General features: G+C 37.7%; 1 protein-coding gene across 9 annotated transcripts in view; it reads right to left on the bottom strand.

Moving 5' to 3' along the window:
* The window catches only part of TBL1XR1 (TBL1X receptor 1), a 179,894-nt gene that overhangs the window by 127,167 nt on the left and 39,587 nt on the right, over window positions 1–13,140 (bottom strand). For 3 of the 9 annotated variants that reach the window (XM_025288166.3, XM_006050981.4, XM_025288139.3), the window contains exon 2: window positions 4,225–4,316. The exons of the other annotated variants lie outside the window; for them this stretch is intronic. The gene's annotated coding sequence lies outside the window, so the exon portion shown is untranslated. The remainder of the gene's footprint in view (window positions 1–4,224; window positions 4,317–13,140) is intronic. 9 annotated transcript variants of the gene reach the window in all.

Here is a 13,140-nt window from a genome sequence, read left to right as displayed (position 1 = left end):
AAGGGAAACATGAGAATTCATGACTGTCATATTCTTCAAGATGTCCAATTATTCATGAAGTGAGAAAGTGGAAACAATTCGTTATGGTCAAAGCACAACTGCAACTTTCTGAAATGCTTGGCTTTGTAGCTTTAAAATGATTCTTGTTTTTCCTTTCCTCTTTTATGTATCAAATTTAACTGGAGCTAATTTGAGAGATCCTGTTCCTTGGGGAAAGAAAGGGCACACCTGTAATTTCCCAATGCAGACTTCCTTTAAGTTACTATACCTCTAATATGCTCCAGTAACATCCTTTTCATCCTGTAGGACAATTACGCCTCTGTATTAATAAAATGTTATCTACTTCCCTAAAAGCAAGAACGTTTGAATCTCAATGCCTACTTAATAGGACAGAAGGCATGTAATAAAAATAACCAAGATAATAATAAACCTTCCAATTATTAAATATCTACATCATTCCTAGCACTGCTAGGCACTTTTCATTTATTTCCAATTCTCACAATCAAGGTAACAAAACATTATTATTTCCAGTTACAGCTGCAAAAACAAACTCAAAGGAAATTACCCGAAACTATTAAGCTAGAATTCCCTCAGTCTCTCAGAATCCAAACCCCTCCGTCTTCCCACTTTTCCCAGAGACCAGGATTTAAACCAGAAAGTTTTTCAAACTGCAGGTTATAACCAATTATTAGATCATAAAATAAAGTTAATGGGTCATACTCTTTTTGTTAATGAAACAGATAATATGAGTGTATCACATCAAAGGCAAACACTTTCACAAAACTCTAATTCCAGGGTTACACACTATACAAAGCAGCAATGTTAAATGTATGTCTTGTGTCAGAATGACTATATTCATTGTCATTATTACAACTGTATGCACTGACACATCTCAAATTTTCATCAAAAGTCTGATGTTAAAAACATTTGGGCAATAAAATCCTTTACCCAATATCAAAGACACTACCAAAGAGGAGGAGGGGGATGGGATGGGGTTTACAAAGTGTTAAGTGAAAGGGTAGTATTTGGGACATAAGTACCATATTTTTCCCCCTCCAGCAGAGTGTATGCTAAAACTACACTGAACACCCATACAAGACTCAAAGAACAAAAATGTTCTGGCTATTCTCTTATTCCTTTCCCCCAGGTTTTTACTAAATCATTTTCAAAAATACTTCTTTACTTTTTGCTGTGCTTCACTAGAGATATCAACACAATTTTATCAGTTTCCTGACCATCTTCATGAGTGACTAGATATTCTCCAATATATACTGTCTCTTTAAAAAATATGTATATTCCCTAGTAGTCCAATGTTAAGACTTTGCCTTCCAATGCAGAGGATGCAGGTTCAGTCCCTGGTTGGGGAGCTAAGACCCACATGCCTGACCACCAGAAAACCAACACCATAGCCTAACAAATTCAATAAAGACTTTACAATTAAAAAAAAAAAAAAAGATGACTTTACTCACATGTATAACTCTATATACCAAAAAAGGGTGGGAGGGGCATTCAGAAAGTGATGGCCAGCAGGGTCACTATGGTTATGCATGTTTTCTTCTACAACAGAATAGCAATGAGCATTACAACTTAGATCGAAAATTAAAATATTCTTTACTACAGGGGGCCAGGGCCGGATGATTTAGTAAATCTTCTAAGGAACACTGAGAGAGAGATGTTATTTAAGAATGTGTTTAACAACATCAGGAAGATCCCCTGGAGAAGGAAATGGCAACCCACTCCAATATTCTTGCCTGGGAAATCCCACGGACAGAGGAACATGGTGGGCTACAGTCCATGGAGTCGCAAAAGAGTCAGACAGGACTGAGCAACTAACACTTTTTTTTTAAAAGACTTATCTACCTTTTAAAAATTAGTCACAAATTGGCCAATTACAGTAAGAGGCAGTGGACTGAAATAGATGTATCTCTCTCTTCTCCAGCCCAAGGTCCCACTGAAATGACAGGAAAAAAATAATTAAATTTAAACGATAGCACCGTTGCAGATGAAGAAAAGACATCACTGGACAATCATAAATTTTAAAGAATTCTGGGTATATAGAAACTATAATGGCAAGACTGGAATAAAAGAGGGAAAAAGGATGAAATCATATGTAAGACACTGAAGTCTTTTCCAGGACAAGAGAGAGAAATTCTAAGTTATAATCAAATTAATCACAACTCCCAGAGGGAGGAAACAATTAGGGGACTTCATCAGGGGGCTGCATTACCCTACTCTGGACAGATGATCCCCTCCCCCCCCCCTTTGTGAACTGAGATGCAAGGGGTGAAAGCTTCTGCCTTTAAGATAGAGCCAGGGGGCTGATCTCCATAAAGAAGGCATTTCTGCCTGGGTCAGGCTTCTTATGAGAGTAGCCAGATCTGAGGGAAAAGCAGAGCAGAAAGATGGAAGGACCATCAAGCTTCCAACACTAAGAGGGAAATAAAAGGGGAAAAAGGGAAAAAGCAAAGAAAAGAGGGGCAATGGAGCAATCTCAATACTATCTGAGTGAAATCTAAAAAAGTACTACTCCACTGCATTACTTAAAGACTCCACAGTTATGCAGGTGAGAGGCACACTGCCTTACCCGCTCCTCAGCCACTCTCTCTTGGAGGGCTGGTCTGCTGGTCCACATCTAAGAATCTATCACCAAAACTACCACTCAACACAAAGGCCTGGTGGAGAAAGAACTACTTACTGAGGCAGACACACTTCAACCGCCAGTATCAACCATGATTCCCCGAACATCTGAGGAAAACTTAACAGAATAAAAGAGGAGTAAGATGAACAAAGAGAAGAAAAATGTGTGTGTGTTGTGGGGGGCGAGGGGGTGCGGCGGAGTGTAGTAAGTAATACACAGACAGGCAAAACTAAACACCAAATTACTTATCTATACTATAAGGCTGAGGAGATTTTCCCTTAAAGGGAAGGGAAATTTACCTTACTTTCAAAGTAAAGGAAAACACACACAAAGATGGTAACTGTAAGAAAACAGAAAATGTGAATTAAAATCTAAGAGGCCCAACATCCACTTACATAAGATATCCAAAAGTAGAGGGAAATTAATCCAAACAAGGGGACACATTTAACTTTCCAAGAGCTAAGGAAAGATTCAGTCATCAAATTGAAAGACATGCAACGCAACAAAAACCAAGTAAAAAAAAAAAAAACCCATATCCAGGATGATGCTGGAGAAATTTCAGAACACTGAGAAAGGTTCCAGAAATTAGAATCACTCTAACATTCATCTTCTCATCAAAAATACAGGATGCTAAAAGATAACAGAGCAGTTTCCTCCAAATTCAAAGGGAAAAATATTTTGAAACCAGATTCCTACAGACCTTCACCAACATGTGTTACAAATGAATGGGTTACCAGGTAACCTGAAGAGAAGTGTTGCAAACAATTTCACTCACCACACACACATTATCACTTTCTATACAGCAGCAGCAGCAAACAGATATTATGACATGAAAAAGGTTGGAAAGCACTGCTCCCACGAGTCAGATTTTCCATTAAGAGTCAAAACAAAGACGTTTTTAAACATTGAAAAACTAAAATTTTACCTACCGAAAAAAAAAATGAAAAGATACAACACCAAGACAGAAAGGAATCCAATAAAACACAACATGATATGGAAGAAACAGTGGCAGCTGAATTATGGTATCAAAATAACATATGAATAAGAAAATAAAAGAGGATGCACTTATCCCTAGCAGTAGATAATTCTCCTCTTACAGTAAACATTTAATAAGACAGTATTCTATCTTCCTCTTCAAAAATACATAATAAAAAAAGTTCTTCATTTCTAAAATCATTCTATAGGAAACTAAGGCACAGAACTAAGCAGTTTTAAACTCCAATCTTTATTTTGTAAAAAATTAGGCTATCAAGTCAATAGAGCAGTATGCATATAATCCCAATTGCTACTAAACTGTATGTAAATGAGTCATTAAATATTTTCACATGGATACATATCAATAATATATGTACATATAGATGATACATATATCAATGTATATACTTATATATCTGTATGTACATATATCATACTCCTTAGCTGCACAAAAACACATTTGAAAGGCTATACACCAAACTCTTCAGCTGTCTCGAGTGAATGGAATGAGGTCAAACTGAGAACTTTTACCTGTCACTTTATAATATACATCTGTTTAGTTGGGTCACTCATTTTCTTATGTATACATGATATATCAAAGATAAACTTACTTCTAAAAGCAGGGTCTTGAAGAGATATATGCACACCCACGTTCACAGCAGCATTATTCCCAACAGCCAAAAGATGAAAGCAACCCAAGTGACTGCGGACAAATCAAAGGGTAATTGAAACGTGGTCTATATACATACAATGGAATATTACTCAGCCTTAAAAAGGAAGAAAATTCTGAGACGTGCTACCACATGGATGAACCTTGAGGACATTATGCTCAGTGACAGAAGCCAATCGCAAAAAGACAAAACACCATATAGTGCCACTTAGAGCATTGGAGAAGGAAATGGCAACCCACTCCAGTGTTCTTGCCTGGAGAATCCCAGGGACAGGGGAGCCTGGTAGGCTGCCATCTATGGGGGTCACACAGAGTCAGACACGACAGAAGCGACTTAGCAGCAGCAGCAGCAGAGGCGTGTAATCAAATTCACTGAAACAGAAAGCAGAGGGTGGCTGCCAGAGGCTGAAGAGAGGGGAAATAAGGAGCTGTTCTTTAATGGGTATAAATACGAAAAGAGTGCTGGAGACTGACTGCACTTGAAGGTACTTAACTACCATGTGTGCTAAGCGCTTTAATCGTGTACAACTCTTAGCAACCCAACGGACTGTAGCCCGCCAGGCTCCCTGTGCATGGGACTCTCCCGGCAAGAATATTCGAGTGGGTTGCCATGCCCTCCTCCAGACGCTATTTTACCACTATTTGACCAAAAAGCTCATTTGGTTTTTTTCTGTAAGATTGCTCTAGTAGCACTTAGTTGTCTTTTACCTCATTTGAAACAATTTTGTTCGATTGTATTGTGACAGTTGTCGTATCAGCATTCATTCAAAAAAATACTTATCAAAACTGGTCAATTTTTGTGTAGCCATTTTAATATTGACAATGTAAGAAATACCACATTTTCAACACATTATGCTTTATTATTTCCATAAAGGTAAAAACACAACTGAAATGCAAAAAAAGGCTTGTGCAGTATATAGAGAAGGTGCTGTGACTGACAGAAATGGGTCAAAAGCAGTTTGCCAAGTTTGCTGGAGATTTCTTACTGGATGATGCTCCAGTCAGGTGGATCAGCTGAAGCAGATAGTGATCAAACTGAGACATTAACTGAGACATCAAACTAAGACATAAACTGAGATCAATCAATGTTACACCAGGTGCAAGATAGCCAACATACTCAAAATATCCAGATCAAGTGTTGAAAATCATTACCCCAACTCGGTTATATTAACTGCTTTGATGTTTGTGTTCCACAAAAATTAAGCAAAAGAAAAACCTTCTTGATCAAATGTATTTCCACAGATGATTCTCTACTGAAACTAACAAAAATGTTCCACTTTAAAAACAAAATTTGACAGTTGATAGAAAGTGGATACTGTACAGTTACAGTGTAACAGAAGAGATCATGGGGCAAGCAACCTGAATCACCAACAATTAAAGGCCAGTCTCCATCCAAAGGTGATGTTGTGTATATGGTAGGATTGGAAGGGCATCCTCTATTACAAGCGCCTTCTGGAAAACCAAACAATTAATTCCAACAAGTACTGCTCCCAATTAGAACAACTGAAAGCAGTACTATATGAAAAGTATCCAGAACTAGTCAAGATAAAATGCATAGTCTTCCATCAGGTTAATGCAAGAACATGCTTCACTGATGATCAGGCAAAAACTGTTACAGCTTAGCTAGGAAGTTCTGATTCACCAGCTGTATTCACCAGACATTGCACCTTCAGATATCCATTTATTACGGTCTTCATAAAATTCTCTTAATGGAAAAAAATTCAATTCCCTGGAAGATTGCAAAATCACCTGCGGTAGTTTTTTTGCTCAAGGAGATAAAAAGTTTTAGGGAGATAGAATTATGAAGTTGCCTAAAAATGGCAGAAGCCAGTAGAACAAAAACAGTGAATATATATGGTTCAGTAAAGTCCTTGGTGAAAATGAAAAATACATCTTCTATTTTTATTTAAAAACCAAAGGAACTTTTTGCCTAACCCAATTAAAAATAAGGCACAAAGCAAATGAAAAAACCCCCAAATTAAAACATAAATGATAAATTGTGGCATCTGACATAGTCAATCCTTACTGTTCATTGATTTCTTATTTGTGCCATCTGCCTACTTGCTGCTAAATATTATATGTAATCCCTAAAGTAATACTAATGGCATTTCTGCAATCTTTAGACAGGTGCAGAAGAGCAGAGAGTAAGTTACCTAGTGAGGGTGTGTTTAGCTCTCTTCCTTCCTGTTTCTGCTCTTGTTCTGTAAACAAATGTCCTCTGTGTGGTCAATTTACTGCCACATTTTTGTATTTTGGTGCTTTTCATTGGTGATTTTGCTATTCAGCATAGGGCTGAAAAGCTGTCTATTGTCCCTAAGCACAAGAAGGTGGATGTGTCTTATGGAGAAAACGTGGTAGATGGGCTTCTTTCATGCAGGATTTATAACGCTGTTGGGCCAGGAATGCCATGTCAATGAATCAACTATATATTCAATAAAGTGTCTTTAAACAGAAGCACACAAAACAAGGTTATTATTGATCCATTGACAAATCTGTTGTGACCAGAGGCTCACAGGAATGAAACTCAGTATTTCCTAGGAAGCAACAGTTCAATATTTTCTAATTCAGTGTTCACAGCAACTTTATAAACTAACTACTGTGAATAATGAGAACTGACTGTATTTATCTATATTTTTTTTTTCAGGAGCAATATTATAGGGCAAAAAATTAAGTTACGTCAATCACTCCAATTTAAACTTAATGTGATTTTTAATACTTTAATGGCTAATGAAGTTTTTTATAGTACATGGTGTATGAAGGGGTAATTTATTTCTAATTAAAAATAAATATCAGCTAATCTTTATTGAATACTTATGTAACAGGCACTTAAAATAAGTACTTTACAACTCACGGATAAAAAAGTGCTTAGCTCAGTACCTTGCACACAGTAAAAATTCAATAAAATCTTGGCTAATCTTATTTATAGCATTAAATTCCTACAATCACTCTGTGAGGTAGGTACATGAGGAAACCTTCAAGGTAATGGGAATCTGAGAATGTATCTAAACTGGCTGGGTTTGCATGCAGTGTAAACACAGCTATTGAAGATGATCTCTGACAGTTCATTCAGGCTATGACAAAATTAAATTATCAAACGTGGTCGTCTGTGATGAATACGTCTTTGGGGATCGAGAGGTAGCAGTAATACAAAACTACGAAAGGAATGAGGTAGGCAAACAAGGACAGCCAAGTGGGACTGCTGCTGGTAACAGTGTGTAAGAGCTCAAAAAAAGAAAGTGACGTACTCACAGTGTAAATTCTTGACTCAAAGTGCTGACAAAAAATAAGGCAGCTTCTAAGTATGACATGAAAGAATTTTTCTGCAAACTCTAGAGCAGCAATCAGCAAACATTTTCAATAATGTGCCAAATAGTAATTTTCTAAAGTTCAGGGAAGGTCTCTGTCACAACTACCAAACTGAGAGCAGCCACAATTATACATAAATGTGGCTTGTGCTCCAATAAACCCTTACATATGAAATTCTGAATTTCATATAATTTTCACTTGCCATGAAACAGTATCATTCTTTTGATGTTTTTTCCAATTACTTTAAAATGTGAAACATATTTTTAGCTGTGGGTCATCTAAAAACAAGTGCAGGCCACACCTGACCTGTACAGTGTAGCTTGCCAATCCCTACTCTAGATCTCAAGACCAAAATGCATAAAATGATTTTGTTAACTGCCCAATTATAACATCAAGTAGTACTAAGCAAGGTTAAAGAAACAGGAACATACTGGTTATCAAATAGATTTATCTGCAAGAATCCTTCCTTAAAAGTCCCCAAGATCATGATATTGGGAAATCCCACTATAATCCTGTGTCCTTTGTAACAGAGATCCAGAAACAACAAGCTATCGTCCAAATCTGATCCACAATGTTTTTATAAGTAAAGTTTTCTGGGAACACAGATACACCCATCACTTATGCATTATCCATAGATACTTCAGCACCCCAATAGCTCTGCTGGGTAACTTTTTACAGACAAGCCTAAGGTATTTAATATGTGGCCCTCTACAGAAAAAGTTTGCTGATTCCTAATCTACTCAATTCCAGGTATGGCATATAGTTAGGCCTGACTAAGGGAACATAAGCCACAGACTCTCAAAGTTCCCAGACCCAGAGCCCCTCAAATAAGGGAAAAGCAACCTTCAAAAACAGCTCTATGATTGCATCACCAGCACTGTGCTTTTTGTCGTGGCTTTCCACAAAGGATCAACAGCCACTTATCAGAATAATCACGCACTGGGAAAGGAAACACTCCAACCTTTTCAGGACTATAAAATCTAACTCTTAAAGTAATTCTGAGGACCCAGATAGCAGCACTGTGACATATGTGTTAGAATGAAGCCAAATAATAGATGAAGTTTAGGCCCAAGTCCATTTATCAGAGTGTGGAGTAATCCTCCCATCTTGTAGTTATTTCTTCAGGAACTGAACATATAGCTGAAAAGGGTAGTCTCAGGCTGACTACCCACTGAAAAAAGCCCACACTGATGCCAAGACACATGGAGTAGTGGGGTAGTATAATACCAGGAAAGGCCAGAGAGAGACCCCTGGAGCTCTCCCACCAATCAAAAATGCCATTCCTGGGGGATTATCCAAGAATCAAAAGCAGCAAGGGTTGCAACCCCTAGCAGATATTCACTTCGTACAACTGTCTGGCTAATGCAGAACATACAAAAGTTCTTAGAGAAGAAGTGTTTTAACCTTAATGACTACAAGCAAAGTTGGTAATTCAAATTAAATCTCTTTAGTGCAGCAGCGCCTGGTATAAAGCTACAGTTCTGGCAAATGGTGTCTCTGTCTCTACAATCTGCTTTAATTTCACTTGGATAGCAGTACATGTTCACTATATTGCCTCGCTAAGTCAAGTTTCTACTTTCTTAGACTGTAGTTATCTCATCACACCATTCGACATCACACTGGCTCACTATACTGATAAACTCAAGCCAACAGAACCTTTTGAAAAAGAAACAGCAGTGCTCTAGATGCCTTAAAAAGACAGGTATGCCAGAAGACAGAAAATAAGTCACAAGAAAATACAGGGTCCTGACACCAGTATGAAGTTCTAGAAGCAGGTGGAGAGTGGCAATTCAGGATATTCCCTTCAAAATAAAAAGCAAGTCAATACCCACTACAACAAAAAAGCAGCAGAAAGCTTGCTGGGCCTCTGGATATTGAGAACAAGATATACTAGTTTGTGTGTGCTGCTCTATTTACTGAATAACCCGAAATCCAGCAGCTTTAAGTTTATCCCAGAGCAAAAGAAAATGCCTGAGTCAATCCAGACTGCAGTACAAGTAGCTCTGCCATTTGACCATAATGACCTTCTGATGGCAATGGTGCTCCAAGGGTCAACAGATAAATGCCATAAGGAGGTACTGGCAAATTCTTTAGAAGAATCACAGCAACCCTAAGAGTTTTAGGGCCAAGTCATACTTTATTAAACTAAGACTCTTGAAAATACTTCTGGTACCTTTTGCACTTTGGAGAAGGAACACCTAGCCACAGGTAATTATAAAACCTGAGCTGCCTGTCAGGAACTGTCATCATGAGATCCACCAAGTAAAGCTGATGCGACAGAAACGCTCCATCAAGCGTTATGAGGTACACCGAGCAGGATTCAGGCTGGTGGTGAAGCATGAGCAGATGGCTCACGTTTTCAGCGTGCCTGTTCCTGATGCACTGCAGTCGTTTTCCTCACACGAGGCCTACTGCTACATAGGGGATTCTCTACTCTGGCTAAGAAAGAAAATATCTGACCCTGGATTACAAGTGACTCTGCCAACATGCTGGTATCACCCAAAAACTCTTTCTATCCCAGCTGCTAAGGAAGGTCAGAAAGGGAACTTCTCCCACTGGGCAGTACATCTCACAATCCGCATTGTCAGTAACGGGAAGCACAGTGAGGAAGCAATAATCTGGCTAGATTTCCAGGTCAGGTTCTCAAGAGACACAGGTATGGGCAGTGATTTAAGGATGAGATATATAGATGGAACTGTCAGAACTGACCAAGTGTTAAAAGATTTCCGTTCTATGCAAAGGCTCACCAAAAAGTCCCAACCATGGGGAGATTCCATAATCATATGGAATCGTGCGGCAAGATAATCCATTCCTTGGAAGTCGGTCATATCTTTCACCAGCAACTTCAATGCCTAATCAGTGACCTCACAAAAATCAGCTGCAGTCATAAAACAGAGAGGCTCAAGAAATTGTATGAACTTGCACTTCGCAACAAGGTTGACTCAGCTACCCTGCCAATGTACCATCTTTCACTAGGTTATGACTTAGCAGCAAACAATTCTGAAAATCTTAATAGTTACAACAGTGATTCTTAAAATATTTTTGGCTGATATTCCTTTATACCCTTAAAAATCAAGACTCTCAAAGAATTTCTGCTTACACGGGCTCTAACAATATTAATTACATTAGAAATTAAATTATCTTTTTTTTAACAAATAAATAATACAGATATTTATTAGAGAATTATCTAGTTTACTTTCAATATACTAACATTAAAAGAGAAAACATTAAAAGAGAAAACGAGCAGAGAGTATGTCACCAAACTAGGTTTTGACCAACATCCAAAGTCCCGTGTCACAGCACATCTGGGGTCCCAACTGGGAAAGGGTCCCAGGCAGTTCTTGATGCTCCGTGGGTGAGATTTCAAAGATTTGTTAATCCATTTTAAAAATAATAAACCAACTACATGTTCGCACAAATAAACTTTTTATTTTAAAATAAACTACATCTTCCAAAACACAAAACAGTAAAATTTTAAGAAGAGTTATATTTTTAAAATCTCTTTGGGCTTTCCTGGTGGTCCAGTGGTTAAGATTCCAAGCATCCAATGCAGGGGACATGGGTTCGATCCCCAGTTGAGCAATCTGGTACCACATGCCTCGTGGTGCAGCCAAAGAAAATAAAAAATAAAATTTTTAATAAAAAAATAAAATATTTAAGATCTAACTTAATAAAGTATCAGATTAACATCTCTGTTGCAAAACTGTTTCAGTTGAAATATATGAGAAAAATAACTCACAGATATATATTTAGAAAAGGGGGGAATATTTGATGGCTTTTTTGAACATTTTTGAGTATCATTCTTTGATTCTATCTCAAAGCTCAACAATAGTGCCTTAAAGGTTCACTGAAGAACCTAAAACATTATAAATCAACTATACTTCAATAAGAAGACTTTTTTTAAAAAACGGTTCATTTAAGTATAGAATAGTTAGTCTTATCAGTTAACTTTCATACTGTTACATTAATCCATCAGTCTGGCAACATGAGCCAGTCTTTTGCTTATGTATAATTTTGTAACATCATTCATCAGTCAGTTATAAATACTGGCCCACTGAGTTTGGTATAGCTCCCAAATGTTGGCATTTCATAATACAGTATTAATTATTTTAAAAAACTGCCTTCACTACTATCACTAGCAAGCTCATCAGAAAAAACCTAACTACTGGGAAGCTATCAAGCTCACACTGCCTGATAATTTTCTAAAACATTAATTTACACTTGAAATCGAATTTTACCACTGGCAACAAATATTGCCAGTTGCTTTCCTTGAAGTAAAGGGTCACTTCAATTGACAAAATGTCTGTCAAACACTCACGTCAAAATAACCCTCATAAATCACTGTTTCAAGTGAAAATTATATTCCATAGAGGCTAGTTTGCCTCATAATTCAAATAATCACACAAGTGCTTTTCCCTGTGACAAACACATACTTCAGCATGAAGAAGTGCTTCATCAATACTTTCTGCTTCATTCAAAAACGCTTATAGAAAGATGCATGCTTAAGATCAAGATTTTTTTAATTAGTAAGTTTAATCCTCAAGTATAATTTTTTGTTTACTATAAATATATGGTGACACAGAGCACAGCTTGAAGCAACTGCAGTGATTTTTGCTAAGGCACCATCAGTTTTCTCCCCACCATTGCTTATGAACCATAGTGCAACTATCAATATAATAAAAAAGGAATTTGGTATTATTATTAAAATAGCTTTGATCCTTAAAGGGTCTTAGGCTCAACAGACAGCACTCTGAGAACTACTGTTTTATGAGGTGGTACAGTTGGTAAAGAATCCACCTGCCAATTCAATCCCTGGGTCAGGACGATCCCTTGGAGAAGGGCATGGCAACCCACTCCAGTATTCTTGCCTGGATAATTTCATGGACAGAGGAGCCTGGCGGGCTACAGTCTATGGGGTCACAACTGAGCACGCAGGCACGCACCGTTTACTAGACAAAAACATATTTCTCATTTTTGTTACGTTGACTTTGGGCTGATTACAGGTATCATCTTCATTCTGGAATCCTGGAAAAAGAAAAAGCCTGTATCTGGCATCTGCTTTCCTCGTGACAGAGAAAAACGAGCAAAGGTCAATTCATGCAATGGCTTCCAAAGCTTCTTAGACATGACATGTATCACTTCCCATCTTCCACTGACTTCAGTCAAATCCCACGGCCAAGCTTGATGTCAAGGATAAAAAGAAGTACTCCTCCCATAGGTAGGGACCCTGTAGAGAGAAACCCAATAAAGGAAGCCAACTGCTTAGAATAATATAATCTGCCATAAGCAGCAACTGAGTCCCTCTAGCCTCCACATCAAACTGTACCATATTTCACTGTGGACAAACAGCCACCTGGTAGCAAGCTGATAACACTCAGGATCTTTCCACCATGAAGGAACTTATCTCTGTGAAATAGACACTTGGCTGATGTAAACAATCTTATGCTGACTACCCTGGAAACAAGTCCATTATTTATAACCTTTTAATTTTGGACATAGAATATATTCTAGGTTCTAACAAACCAATTCACATACTAACTTAGAACAGAAG

The sequence above is a fragment of the Bubalus bubalis genome, chromosome 1 (assembly GCF_019923935.1).
Source record: "Bubalus bubalis isolate 160015118507 breed Murrah chromosome 1, NDDB_SH_1, whole genome shotgun sequence".
NCBI lineage: Eukaryota > Metazoa > Chordata > Mammalia > Artiodactyla > Bovidae > Bubalus > Bubalus bubalis.
This window is presented reverse-complemented; position numbering and strand designations above follow the sequence as displayed.